Genomic DNA, 15,496 nt, shown 5'->3' on the forward strand with positions numbered 1-15,496 from the left:
GAAATACTCAACATAGAGGATTAAAATTCTAACCAATGCATTTTCAGTACTACTTTAAAATCTTGTGAGATGTGATTCGACGCAGTTAGAAGTGATACATAATTTCTACTAGTAAGATGAGTTAAGAGTCTTACTCCGGAAATCCAAAATCCAGAACATTTGAAAGCCTGGAATTTTTTGAGGGTCACTATGATGTCACAAGTGAAAAACTCCATACCTGAGCAGAGGTGAAGCTTACAGTCAAAATGCAGGCTCACAGAAAGACCATGTAAAACTAACTTTCATTATGTGTATAAGGTGTATGTGAAACACAAATGAATTTTCTATTTAGAATTGGGTCCTTTCTCTGAAATAGCTCATTATGTATATGAAAATATTCTGAAATCTGGAAAAATTCAAAAATTGGAAATATTCCTGAATGCAAGGACTTTGGATGAATGATGCCTATCTTGTAGTAAGTGAAATTTGCTATGTACTATGAAAAGGAAAATGTTTCCAAATGTCTAGGAACTATGAGGAATTGAATTTCTTCTTCACAGCATTGGGGGCAATGTAGCTTATTGATACAAGTATGAATTTTAGAATCAGGCCAACCTGGATCAAAATTTTAATTCAATTTCATGTTAGATTTGGGAAAGTATTCATTCCCTTTGAGCCTTGAGGTAGCTTAATTTGAATATGAGTACTAAAAATAAGGAAGTAATTGGATTGCTCAATATTAAGTAGTAAAATCACTGTATCCATTTTAAGTCAGTGCTTTTGCATTATTAATCAATCAAAAGTCCCAAGGTGGAACTATACAATTTCATGTGGTTGAATCTTAGGAGAAGGAAAGTCTCACAGGGATAAGAAAGACCCAGAACTTACAGGGCCTATAAAGAACTTTTCTGGGCTTTGGCTATGATCTTTAATGAAATGAATTCAAAAGCTTTTAAATAAAGATTTAATATGAACTTGCTTACATTAAAAAATATCCCTCTGTGTCAGACTTCTCATCCAAGTCTGTCCAGGGTGAACAGATCCCCTGAACTAGGTGCCCGCAGATGTATAAGAAAAGTAAGAAAAAATCAAACCAAAAGAGCCAAAATTCTGTGATCACATGCTAGCAGCATCTAGGACTGACTGACTTCTTTTTTTTTTTTTTTTTTTTTTTTTTGGTTTTTCTCCGGTACCGGGAACCGTGGGACTGACTGACTTCTGATTGCCATCTTCAGTAAGATTTTATTCAGAATCAACCCAGGAGGCAGCAGAGGAATTGGAGGATATCAGCTGTTTTTGCAGGATAAATACAAATCAATTATCATAGGAATGAGACCTGACCAGTAAGCCATCATGTTATCTTCCTTGCCCATATCTCAGCAAAGCATCTAGTATTGATCCTGGGGCTTACAGTGCTTATTCTAGACTTCCTCAGAACCCAACAATCATGGCTTGGTCAGGCCTCAGGCAATACACAAAACAGTAACTAAAGAATGTCCTTCTCCACTCTTCTGGCTTTAGTGCTGTCAGTACGCTAGAATCAGGATAGGCAGGAAGGGCAGAACTCTAGAGCTCTCTTAGGAGGGGTCTAAGTGAAAGGTGGCACTTCCATTCCTACATTGGCCAAGGTTTCAGGTAAAATAGGCCTATGGGGAAAGACAGGGAGATGTACAAAATGAAATGTCTGTTACAATAACACCAGAAATATCAAGTATAAAAATAATTCACTCAGGAATTCGTGAGAGTCAAGTGAACTGATTGGAATCACTGGTGTATGGTTAAATCCGTTCTGGTCTCTCCAAAGTCATTGTGAGGTAGAGAAATCAGAAAAGATGAGAAATTTATAGTGAGCTATGAGGAAAACCAAAACAGATAAATATAATAAAAGAGAATAAAATACACTGAGGAGGAAACAGTATTCTTTGGGCCAGTACTGTTGTTCTTCAAGTAAGACAGCTAAGAACTGAGGATTGAACTGAGATATGCAACATGAACATCTCCCATGACCCTAACAATCCCAGCTGAAATAACTGAAACAAGATCCTGGTGGTGGTGGGTTTACTAGAGAATAGGGAAAGGAAAGGAAAATAAGAGAAATCAAATATTGGTGTATATTTGCTTCAAAGTATTTTGGTGAAAAAAAATTGGAGAAAATCAGTGTAATACTAATTTGTGCAGGAAGTGAAATCAAGATTGCTATTTAGTGTGTATGGCTTCTGTTTCACTCTATGGACACATAGCATGCTTAGAAGTTAGTAGTAATAAACCTGTAAAGAAAAGAATTATTGATGTGGAGAAAAAGTATAGTAAACTAAGTTTTTTCTATTTACTCACTACAGAAAATTTGAAATACAAACAAAAGCAGGCTATTAAAACAAATTTTTTACAGATGTGCAGCAATTTTGACAGTAATGAGCATGATGTCAATCCCATTTACTGAGCAAACTCTCTTAGTTTTTTGGTGTATTTACTTATTATGTTAGAATTAATTTTTGCAGGTTTCAAAACAAATTTTAGACATTCACTTCATTAAACTTTTAATATGCATTTCTGGACAAAAATCATATTGAAATTTTACAGTACAATATGCCACTAAACCTAACAAACAATCTTAAACAATTAGTATTATTTAAATATTATTTAATATCTGGTTTATGTTAAAATGTTTTTAATTGGCTCAAAACTTTTTTATGCTATATATATTTAATTTGGTATACTAATAAAGACTGTGCAATTTTTTGTTGAATATTCTTTATAACATTCCTCCATTTCTTCTTCCTCTTTAATCTTTCATAGATTAGAAACCAGGTCTACTTTATACATTTGGCTGATTAATTTCCTGGTAAATTACCTTGTTTCTCTTTCCTTTCCTATAGAAAAATGTAGTTAAACTTATAGGGTTACAAGATAATGGTGTAATTTTGTTCTTATTTGATAAGATCTTACACAGTATGCTTTATGCTGTGTATTCCATTGAGTTATAAGACATTAATGCCTATATGACCTCTCTTGGCAATGCTAATATTGCTCAGTAATGTTTAGCTAAACCTTCGTTATAACATTCCTCATCAACTTTTTATCAAGTGATTTTCCCATCCACTGATGAGTGTTGTCTAAGTTCATCATTACATTTTTCAATGTGTTTAGACAATTTACTATGCTTTTTGTTACTTTTATATTTTATGTTGTTTGTTATCTGTTTCCTTTGACATGGTTCCACTGGTCTTTGAAAGCTTCCTTGCTTTTTAGAACACAAAAGGAGTCCCAGGTTCATCTTGGATTTTGTCAGGACCAGTTCTGCAACGAGCTCTACCTCAGACCATCTCCAATAATTCTGTGCAGAAGGAAACGGCCTTTGGAAAGCATACACTGTCGGCTCATTCCAAAGTCAGAGAGTCCCTTCCAGTCAGTGATTAGGCCTCTGCTTTTCTCCAGTATCTCTCTTGAGTATACATCATTTCTTTATTCATATGTGTAAATTTTAATGTTCATATTTTAGCAAAACCAATACAGAAATTTTAAAAATGACAATTCTAATTGCCTTATAAATATTCAAAGCTTATTTTGGCCAAAACTAAGATCAACATCATGCTTGCCAATTCTCTCTCTACCCTATTTTATTAACTTCCAGCTTCTTGTTGCACAGATTCTAATGATTATGATTTTTCCCCAGTTTAGTGACTCACCTTTATTGATGCCTTGGACCTATGAAGTCCATGCAACTGTTCTAAATGACTTGCTTATAATCTTAATTTATAGTCTTTTACATTTTGTAGCAGAAAAGCATGCTTAATTCTGAAAGCCTTGAAAAAAATAGCAAAAATTTTTACAAAATGCATATTTCAATTACAAATAACATGATCAAAGAATGACCAGCTATTACAAAATGTCTTAAAATTGTCCATGTTCCTTTTTCACAACAAAATATGCTTAAAAAGTAATGTGTTTATTTTAAAGAGATTAAAAGAAAATAATAGCAACATAGACAAAAATAAAACAAAGCAAAGACAATAAAAATGAGTCAGGGTTTCAAAACAACATGATAGGAATTAACAGTGGCTGTTATATTATGTATTGTTATCTTCAACAAAGGGGCTCAGATTACCAGATGCAAGAATGGAAGATTGATTAAACCATTAAAGAGAATAAAATATAATAATAAAAACATTAGAAATCTTACAGAGCTTCACTAAACAAGAAGATAGAAATTCACCAGTGGTTGCTATCTTGCATATTGTTGTCTTTAAATTAGTTGTTCACATTACCAGATATAAGCATGCAAAATTAGTCAAAACAATTAAGTATTAACTGTTCCTTTCAATAAACCATTAGATATCAGAAGTAAAATTATTCCTATTTTTCTTTTTCCCTTTCCCTCATCCCAGTTGGTCCTTCCTTTGAGCATTTTATTTCCCTTTCATATCATCTATTGTACATTTTAGGTTTTATTTACTCTTTCAGGTTCTCACACTAAGGAGATAATATGACATTTACACATGTGGGTCTGATTTATTTCACTTATGAGTATGGTCTCTTCTTGCAAACATTTACCTATGAAAGCGAGTTTATCATTTTTTATAGTTCAGTAATATGCCATTCTATGAAAGTACCGTGTCTTTTTTATCCATTCCTCAGTTGATGGGCATATAATTATTATTCTTATTTGTATACTATCTTTGAAACTACAAGAAAATATGTGAAATATTTCCAAGTTAATTTTATACGTTTAAAGAGGATTGTAGAAAATTAGCACAGAGCTTGGATAACATAGGTAATTAAAAATATTAACTAAGAGTAGTACAAATATTTTTATTAAAAATGTGGTTTCTATTAAATCATTACACAATAGAGTTTGCATTTAAGAGCCTCATTTTAGGGCTATGAAATTCATATGGGATCCTCTAGTCATGATAAGTAGGGTCATCCCTTTCTGAATAATGAACAAATATCTTGGCAACATGGTAAACATTTGGCCTTTTTGCGTAATTCTTAATTCATTTCATACCATCAAGAACAGCAACAAAGTAAGTTGCAAATCACTGCCAAGAAATTACTGCCTGAAACAAAATTTTTCTCTCAGAATATTTTAAACATCCTTAAAAATTTGATTTTATTGTTCATTGGATAGCTAAATTTAAAAATTCAATTTAGATCATAGCTATTGTAGTATAACTAATATTTTAATTTAAAATAATTTTGCATCCTGATTAACTAAGTGAAATATACAGCGATAACAGGATTGTTTTTCATACATGATGTGTTCCTCTGAGATGAACAATTAGTCTTTTCCAGATGAAGTGAAGGAAAAGTCCCAGGTTGTATTGTCAGGAAGGTTTGATGCAAATGACAGGTATTCAACATAAGTTTTCACAAAGTGTGGCACTAAAATAATATCAAGTACTCAGTATAGGGTTGTACCTAAATTAAAGATAGTCTTTTGATTATCCAAGCAGTCTAGATTCTATTAGAAATAGAAAATCAAATATTATCAGAGTCTTTTCTCTCTTTAATGCTGATTTACCAGTTAACATCACCAGTTTGCTCTCAATTTACTTTCTGTGTCTCTGACTCTGTCTCTGACTCTGTCTCTGTCTCTGTCTCTGACTCTGTCTCTGTCTCTGTCTCCGTCTCAGTCTTGTTGTCAGTTTCGGTCTCAGTCTTGGCCTAGGTCTCTCTGTGTCTGTGCCTCTGTCTGTCTCTGTCTCGCCTTGCTCCTTCTCTCTCATTCTCCTTCCTTTCCTTCTTCACATGTATTTGACTATGTATTTCCTCTCATCTTACTCCCATTAGATGTCTCTCATCTATAGCACTTCATTTCTCTCACATTAGATTTCTTAGTTTACTTCCCTTTTTTTTTTTTGGTCTTTTTTTTTCCGGTACTGGGAATCAAACTCAGGACCTTGCCCTTGCCAGGCAGGCGCCATGCCGCTGAGCTAAATCCACAGCCCATCTTAGTTTATTTCCTATCATCTTTATTCTGTTATATTTCCAGCATTTCATTTTCCTGTTTTGCTATCTTCTCTATCTTTGTCAACTCTCTCCTGCTCATCTCTTTTATTACACCTTTCTTGTCCTTCTTTTCTCTCTCTCTCTTTCACCATCCTCTCTGTTTCTATTTTTCCCACTTGTCTTTCTCTCATATCTTCTTTAAGATAGAAATATGTTTAAAACTAGTTTCCCATTACCAGTCTTTTAACATTTGAGCCTATGAAAGAACTCTGTCTTCTGTCTCTGCCTTAATAAATTTCTGGAGTCCACAGCTCAGCTCAATTTGACTTAAATACTGAGCTTAAGCCTATATTTAGATGGAGCTGTCCCTATTATTGATTATTATTGATTTGGTTTACATACTTGCTGCCTAAATCCAAATGGACAGAGCAAGATGTAGATGACATTTCTCAAACATTTGTCAAACAGAAAATAGATGTCCAATGAATTCTCTGATAAAGATGGTATTTAAACAGGCTTATGTTTTGATGTATTTGAATATCAATAGTGTATCAATTGTAAAGGGTAAAAATAAGGTCTGGGTAGAATTAGACAGGAAGAGATATAGCCATTATTTGATTGACAACGTCCATTAAAGTACTTCAAAGCAAAAATGCTTCCCAGATTAGACTCAGGAGAGTCTAACCTGGCGGGGGACATTAAATAAAATGGCTCACTAGTAGTAAGATATCAAATAGGAGAGATTATATGTTTAATTTGATGTTCACAGTTCATGTGCTATGTAGATGTTAGACCTTTCAAGAAATTATTTCAAAACAATGGAATTAACTTTAGAAGATACAGACCCTCAAAGATATCAAAGCTGAAAAAGAGACTGAAGCTTAATCAGAAAGTTAAAGTGCCCAGTAACTACAGCTAAAAAGAAAGAAGGAAGAATAATAGTGGCCACAACAATGTTTTACATGCAAAGAACTGAAACAGAAAATATTTTTTTTATTTTAAAGAGAGTAGTAAATAAGAAACAAACAAACAAAAAAAAAATAGAACACTAGCAGCATACCAGTATCACAAACATAAACAAACCAAAGCGAGAACATTCAAAGTGATACAGGGTCTAGAGACAAAGTAATGCAAATCAGCAGTGGTTGTTACATTACATATCGCTATCCTCAACTACATTGCTCAGATTACCTGATGTAAGAATGAAAGATTGCTCAAACCATTAAAGAGAATAAGAAAATAATTCTTTGATAAAACAGTAGAGATAATGCAGAGTTTCACTAAACAAGATGGTAGGAGTTCACCAGTGTAATACCAGTGTATATTGTTACCTTCAAATCAGTTGCTCAGACCACCAGACACAAGCATGCAAAATCAATCAGAATGCAAAAATTTGTAAACATTAACTGTTCATTTCAATATACCATTAGACATCAGCGATACAGTTATCGCTGCTATTCATATATATAAAATATTCATATTTTGTCTTCATTCTTTCTTTTTTCTTCTTTCTCTCCTCACAGTCATTCCTTCCTTTGAGCAATTTCTTTCCTTTTCCTAACATCTACTGCATGTTTTGAGTTTTACCTAGTCCTTCAGGTTCCTACACCAAGGAGAAAATATGATGTTTACATGTCTGGATCCAACTTATTTCACTTATGAGTATGGTCTGTAGTTGCATACATTTACCTACAAAAGCCTGGAGTTTATCTTTTTTTAATAGTTGAGTAATACTCCATTGTTTAAAAATACCCCAACTTTTTTATCCATTCCTCAGTGGATGGGCATCTGGGTTGTTTCCAAGATTTAGCTATAACAAATTGTGCTGCTATAAACATGGCACACATATATCACTGTGGTATGATATCTTTAATTCTTCTGGGAAGATACCCAGAAGGGGAATAGCTGGGTTAAATGGGACTTCCAATCCTAGTTTTGTGAGGAATGTCCAGACTGATTTCCACAGTGGTTTCACCAATCTACACTCCCACCAACAGTGGAGTAGGGTTCCTTTCTCCCCACAGCCCCTCCAACATTTGTTATTGGTTGATTTCCTGATGATAGCCATTCTTTCTGGGGTGAGATGGAATCTCAGTGTTGTTTTAACTTGCATTTCTCAAATGACTAATGACGCTGAACATTTTTTCATGTATTTATTCACCATTAGTATCTCTTCATTAAAGAAATGTGTATTCATCTCCGATACCCATTTTTGGATTGCGTCTTTGATGAAACAGAAAATATTTTTAACTAATTAAAATAATCATGGACAAATGTGTACAAGGTGTCAAGGTATATGGATATAAATGTAAGGAAGTTGCCTTCTGATCCCTTTGAACTACTGCTCATCCTTGGCAATATACCCTGCTCGGCATATACTTGCTTTCCTTTAAGCATCGTCATGTGTTAGTACTCCTCACACAGCATGAGTTATTATGCCTCCATTTGTGGAAAAGACTGTGAACCAACCAATCAATACTTCTGTCTTTACTATCTTTATGCATGAAATTTTAAGCTTGAATAAAATAATGATGAAAGGAGGCAGCATCACCAAAGAAATCTTATGACTCACTGGAACTAAATAAACCACTATCCAGAGTAACATAGAGTCTCCAGAGAATATTAAAGGAAGATACACAGTGATTTTTAAGCTATTTGAACAAGGCTTTTTTCCTGTGCTTCATATTTTCCATGGTTTTCAATTTTGTTCTGTAGTCTACAACATGTGGGGGAAATCATTTATCACCTTCAATTTTTGCTGTTTTAAAAACAATTTACTTAACATTGATTTAATAAACCCTCTTTGCAAAAATACTGTCTAGCAGAAATATCTTAGATATTTCAGGAAAATCTAAGGTAAAACTGGTGCCATTGGCAACTCCTGGGAGAATGTCTACCTACAGATCTTGGGGTTGGGGACAACCTTAGGTAATATGTTCAAGAGTGAACAAAATTTAATTATGCAGGAAAGATCATGGACTGTGAATACAGGTTAAGACAAGACCAGATGGTTATAAAGACAAGGACAGTGATCACTGGAAAGGAAGCAAGAAGGCCCTTAAAAGGTACTGAAAGAATTTACAAAAGTTGGAACTTGATGTATATTGACACAAAATTGTTAGCCATTCCCTTTAAATACTTCCAAATCTCAGTGATAATTTGCATGGACTCAGGTCTTCTTAGGTTCAGTTCCATCTCTACTTCCAGAAAAGTTCCAATGGTCCAATATATAGACCTGCCACTGAGTGAACATTATGGTTTTTATCTGATTTTCTCCCAAGAACCTGTTACATTTCTAGGCAGGGCTTTCATCATGAGGACATGACAACTGACTTTGTGTTTGGAAATGAAGCTTGGTTAGCTAAAGGTAGGTCACTGAGGACATGACCTGGAAATGAATACCTATCTCCTGAGTCCTCTCTTCTATTTCTCCTTCCTGGCCACCACAACATGAGTATATTTTCCTCTGCCAGACTCTTCTACCATATTGTTTCTGCCTGGAACCAGCAAACTCTGGAGTGGAACCTCGAAAAACCATTATCCCACATAAACCGCTCCCTCCTTAAGTTGTAGGTGTCACATATTTTGTTTCAGTGAAGAAAAGGTGACCAAGGCAGGATCTGGCATCAGAGAAGTGAAGTTACTGCCAGAACTACAACTCAGCACGTGGCTGAGAAGCTTTAGGAACTGCTTCACAGAAGGTGTTTGGAAAGATTTGGAGATGTAGGTTAGAGAATCCCTACAGTGCTGTAAGCCAAGCTTGATGGGTAATTCTGGTGAGAACTCAGAAGACTAGAACGCTGATAGAAATTCAGATGATGCACACAAGTCATGGGAGGTTTCAATTGGAAATAAAGACTTCATTCACAGTTGGCCTCCAGGATTCTGTGGTAAACTGTGTTAGAAAAAATTGTCTATATTTATTCATATCTGCAGAGTTTGCAAGAGAATGAGATTAATGGTAGTGAATTAATCTGGTGGAGAAAAATTTCAAGGTGGCCCAACATTCATGCTATAGCATAGGTACTGTATGCTGCTTTCAATAAGACCTATAATGGGAACAGAAGCAAAAAAGCAATAATTTGAATAACTTTACTCGTGACCAAAATCAAATGCCTGTAAAATCAGGATATATAAAATTTTGTCCATAGATAGGTTGGTTGTTGAAAAGTTTAGCAATAAATTGAATCCAAGTATTTTACATGATGACACTAGGAAAGATACCTTGAGAGCATTTCATGAATTTGCAGTATCCTCTCTTTATAGGCTCACAGATGCAGAAGTGAAAGATTTTGCTTGGAGAAGAGAATGATATGGAACTCAGTTCATTCAGGGTCAGGTAAGAAAAATTTTCATTGCACTCAGCCATCCATGCAGTCAGAGGCCTCAGCAACCATGACCCAAGTGGACCCACTACTGATTGATCTGGTGGTAGACCTTGACATCATACATATGATGCAGCTATATAGAGATGCAAAATATAAGAGTTATGGAATTGGGGAGGCTTCTACCCAGATTTTAGAAGACCTGGAATCCAAGCAGTGTATAACTGAAAAGGGAGTGCATGAAGTTGTGAGAGTGAATCTAAGGTGGAGTGGAGACCCTAGAAAGTTGGGGAAGCCAGGAACATGAAATATCCATTGAAGAGCATCACAAGCAGTGATGAAAGACAGCCCAAGAGAAAAGCCCTGAAGACAATAACTGGCAATGCTGTATGGTGGTACTACTGACGCCCTTTAAAGTTTACATCTCCCCCACAGCTTGCCATTGATTTTTATAGAACCTCACAGCTACATGTTTATCTTAAGTCTCAGAGGACACTTTGAACTTGGACTTTTCAGCATTGCTAAAACTGTTAGAACTTTGACAATTTTTAGAGGTGGTCTAAATGAATTCTGCATAAAGAGATGCTCATGAGACTCTTGAGGAACAGCTAGATCTCAGCCATGACACACCAGCCTGGAGCCCTAAAAGATTTAAATACACTTCTTTAGGCAAAATGCCTTTACTCTATCTCTAGTAGTCACCAAAGTCTTAACCATTCCAACACTGCTAAAAAGCAAAGATCAAGTTATCTCAGATTGAAGGCAAACTTAGCTGGGAGCCCCTATGAAAATGAAAGAGGCAGCCAGGTGGAGTGGCGCACGCCTGTAATCCCAGCACTTGGGAGGCTGAAGCAGGAGGATCGTTGAGAATTCGAGACCAGCCTGTGCTACAAAGTGAGCTCCAGGCCAGCCTGACTGCATAGCAAGACCCTGTCTCAAAAAGACCAAAAAAAATGGAAATATATATTTTAAAAAATGAAAGAGGCAGTTAAACACTTCTGTTATACCATGTCACAAGGTAAGCATTCCCATTACAAAAGAGGAACAAGAAGGATAGAAACCAGTGACACCAAAGCAATACAAAACTCACCAAGGCAAACATTAAATCCTGTAGTCCTCTGTCCATCATCTGGGGCAAGCTATGGAGAATGTTAATTTGTCTTAGTCACTTTCTCATGACTAAGTACAGTGAATGGTAGCTGCTCAAAAGAAGGCAGCTACCAATGATGTTTATACTCACCACATTGTCTTAGTTTTGGCTACTATAACAAAATATCTTAGAACTGGGCTACTTTAAAGAACAGGGTTTTGTGTTTACCATTTTAGAGACTGTGATATCCAAAATCACAGTGCTGACAGATCTTATGTCCTATAACCGAAACTCTCTGCTTAGTAAATGGTACCTTCTGTCCATATATGAAGTCATTAATAATATTGATGAGGACTCTGTCCACATGATCTAATAATCAAAGTTCTCACTTCCCAATACCATATGTTGAATGTTAGGCTTCAACCTATGAATTTGAGAGGAACACATTTATTTATATACATTATAGGACTCAATCTGATGACATATTTGTAATATAGGTGAGAGACCTGTCAACTTTCTCAGCCTTGATATCAGTTTTTTGATTGCACATCAGAATCGTTTTGGAAATGGTAAAAGGTGCAAAACTGGTCATCATTACAGAACTATTAGTCTGATTACCAGGGATGGGAACAAATTCAAGAAAAATATCTCTCCCAAGTGAATTTTATAAACCACACAAACCTAAAGTTTTTGTGGCAACAACTTGATATATAAGAGAAATAATACATTAAACACAAGCTGATATCTTACATGTAGTCAAACCTTGAGGCACAAAAAGCTGAAAAGTAACAAAAACCTTTCACAGTGTGATATAAGTTAGACCTGAAAATTACCTCAATATCACATGAATGAAACACACATAGTTCAGTCAAGCTATCAAAAAAAGTCATCATTGAAGGATAATGTAGTTGCAAACAAAGTGACACACAGAAAAATCCACATTACAGGTTCTATGCAAAAAAGAAGCTGCTGCATAATAGTATGTATAGTGAGATCTCCTTTTGAAAGAAAAAAGATAGGGTGAAACCTGAGACTGAGGGCTGACAAAAAACCAGGCCCAAGGATGAAGACACAATGGCTAAGGACAGTGTTCCAATCATCCAGTGAAGAGGGATCCCATGTTAATCTTTAGGGGGCCTCCTGCCCAGAAATGTGATGAAAACAAAATGATAGACAACCAGTACCACCAAGCCTCTACTCCTGCCCCTCCAAATAATGTCTTTGGTTTGCTTGTGCTGATAAAGTCAGAAAAGTTATGATTAATAGTGCTTGAAAAAGTACCTATTCTACATGCTTTAAGTTTCTATAGGCCCATTTCTAGCCAAACTATGTGACCCCATAGCTTTATCTCATCTTGGCCTATAGTGGTATAAGATGTGGTCATTTTCATGTTTGAACCCTTTATACAAAGAGCCTCAGAGGCTGTCCCTCAGGAGCTTTCTTCTAAAAACACTTTGGATTTATTTCTTGTGCTCTTGAGTTCATTCTTCAGCATCCTGAGACACAAACTTGGTTTGTGTGTGTACCCTGCAAAGTGAGTATAGTACTTTTAAGGTAAGTGTGTAGTTACTCAAAATACAAATGCAACACAAATGCTATAATGCAGTAACACTTAATGAGGAAGTGAATGCAAAACGTCATAGAGAAAGAAAACAAACGGAGATGGAAGTGGATAATTTTACCAGGAATTATATAGGAAAAGCTTCCTCCATGGGATCATGTGATTTATTCTTAAATTGGTGCCAGTTGTGACAAATGCAGATAAAGGACTTCCTTATTGGTCTTCTTGTCTGCTAAAATAAAGCTTACAACTTCTTTTAGGAGGGAAATTCATTTATCCTTTGGTCACTGTATTCTAAAAGTCTTTCTGATAATACAAAAACTAATAAAAATAAATTGTGTTGTCATGAAAAAAACTTAAAATTGCTTTTAATGATCATTTACTTTACCAATTCAGTAAAATTAGTGGACAGGTTACATTTTATTGCAAAGAGATCATAATACCAAATGAAAAATAAATGAAATAAAAAAGGAAAAGTTTGTCTCTTAGAATTCCTTTAGGATTATTTAATCCTTTTCTGAAAACCATTATTATGTAGAAATTGCTTTTATATTTCATGATAGCAAAAGGATAGTTAAATAAATAGTGTAATTGAGGTGATCTTTCATCAATATTGCTCAGTGTTCTCACAGAAATAAGTGGTCATACAAAGTGATAGGGCATTCATTTCTTTTACTGTACTTGCTGTTTTTAATACAGAGAAAATATATGTCTTTAAAAGAGAAAATGGTATTGCTTGATGTTAGAAATTATAATTTTATTTGAATGAAAAGAATGATGCAATAAGTGCTATTTTTCTCTCATCAAAAACAAATTAAATCCTCACTGAAAGCTTGCATTTCAATATGTAATTCTTTGAAGAAACACCTGAATCAGACTAAAGTAAGAGACGAAGTATAGTCCTAGAATTCTGTAATGATTCCTAGTCTTGTGATTAACAGAAAATACAGTACTCCAAGGAGAAATAATTATTCAAAACTCATTTTCATTTCCCTAAATATGTTATTTTTTAAAACTACCTAAAGAGTCACATTGAATATTAAACTTAATTATTATCATGACATGAACATGATGTATTTTAGATAAATAAAAAAATGGCTTACCTTACAGATGGAATAACATAGACATTCATTTATCTTTGAATTGGGAAACATTATTATTTGGTAAATGTATCAAATGAATAAGAATAGTATTGTTGGTGTAACTGTGGTAAATGGAGTATTGTTGAATAGTATTGTTGGTGTAACTGTGGTAAATGGAGATATTAAATGTAAATTGTAAAATCTGTGGTAAAAACTGTGGTAAATGGAGTATTGTTGAATAGTATTGTTGGTGTAACTGTGGTAAATGGAGATATTAAATGTAAATTGTAAAATCATGCCTTAAACATACAATTACCATTCCCTTTTGGACTACTGTAATTAAGGACAAATAGATTTTTTTTAAAAAAGAGGCTGTGTTCAGTGTACACATACAACAAGGGCTCAAATGCAGTCTGTGGCCACCAGGGGCTAGTTAATGCCAGTTCCTATCTGGACGCAGCTCACATTGTTCATGTCTTTAGATGCTTTGATTATCACTCCCAGGTGTTAGCATTTTGAGATAGAAATCTTCTAAGAGATAGTTTTAGCTTAAAACAACTTGCATGAAAATATTTTTCCCACATGATGTGATACTATTGAGTATATACTGAACAATTGAATGAATCTTTTTGAAAATTCTTTGTTACATGAAGATGATGGAAAATGAAGAAGAGTTTCTCTCTGTCCTCCTAAATTAAGCAGTTTCTCCCAGCAGCTCTCTTGGTCTTCAGAAACAAATAGTTCATTACCATAGCAGGTTATCCCATTTATCTAGGGTACTTTGCAGCATCAATGGCCTCTACCTATCAGATGCTGATGGCATCATCCATCCCCAATTATGACAACCAAAATATACTCCAGACTTTGCCAAATGAATTCTAGGTGGAGAAACAGAACAAGCTCTGGGTGCATATACCACCAGTGCAGTACATGAAAGCAGAAACAAAGCATTAAGATATAAAGCCCTGAAATTTCAGTAGAGAAATTCCTTAGTGCTATGGGGAGATGGTTTTGGAAGCTGAGAGAAAGTATTTTGTATCGCTTCACAGAAATGTAAAGTAGATCAGAAAAGGTTAGAATTTTGATGGGTGTAGTGTACCTCCCTGGTTTCTCGTTGTACCCCAGAGAGAAATGGCGGTGGGTATGAGAAAAATAAAGACAAGAGACAAGAGCTGGAGTCAGGTGGAGTTACCTCGTGCCTGATGAGCAGGAGGACTGACTTTAACAGTAGGGGCATTTATTTTATACACTTGGAAAGTTAGTATCATGGTGGGGGTAATGTTGCCTAGCGACTAACGATTGTAATTGTCCGGCAGGATACCTTTTCTAATACTGAGGTAGCTTGACTGCTTGACCAATAACCAGCTCCAGTTGCTCCCAACAGACGGGTAGAAAGAGGGTAAGTAGCACATTAAAATTGCTTTAAAAACTTTTAATGAGAAAGGCATTCAGCCTCTGACCCTGTTATTATAGATTTATAGTATAAGTAGTACTTAAAAGTCTCATTCTG

At 35.0% G+C, this 15,496-nt stretch overlaps 1 long non-coding RNA gene across 2 annotated transcripts in view; it reads left to right on the forward strand.

Annotated features, from left to right (window-relative positions):
• The first annotated feature begins 246 nt into the window (after positions 1–246).
• The window catches only part of LOC102008997, a 39,344-nt gene continuing 24,094 nt past the window's right edge, over positions 247–15,496 (forward strand). For both annotated transcript variants that reach the window (XR_001230748.1, XR_259106.1), the window contains exons 1-3: positions 247–454; positions 10,195–10,267; positions 15,303–15,385. This is a non-coding gene — a long non-coding RNA (uncharacterized LOC102008997). The remainder of the gene's footprint in view (positions 455–10,194; positions 10,268–15,302; positions 15,386–15,496) is intronic.

Source organism: Chinchilla lanigera, unplaced genomic scaffold (genome assembly GCF_000276665.1).
Source record: "Chinchilla lanigera isolate Chin_1 unplaced genomic scaffold, ChiLan1.0 scaffold00001, whole genome shotgun sequence".
In the NCBI taxonomy this organism is placed as follows: Eukaryota; Metazoa; Chordata; class Mammalia; order Rodentia; family Chinchillidae; genus Chinchilla; species Chinchilla lanigera.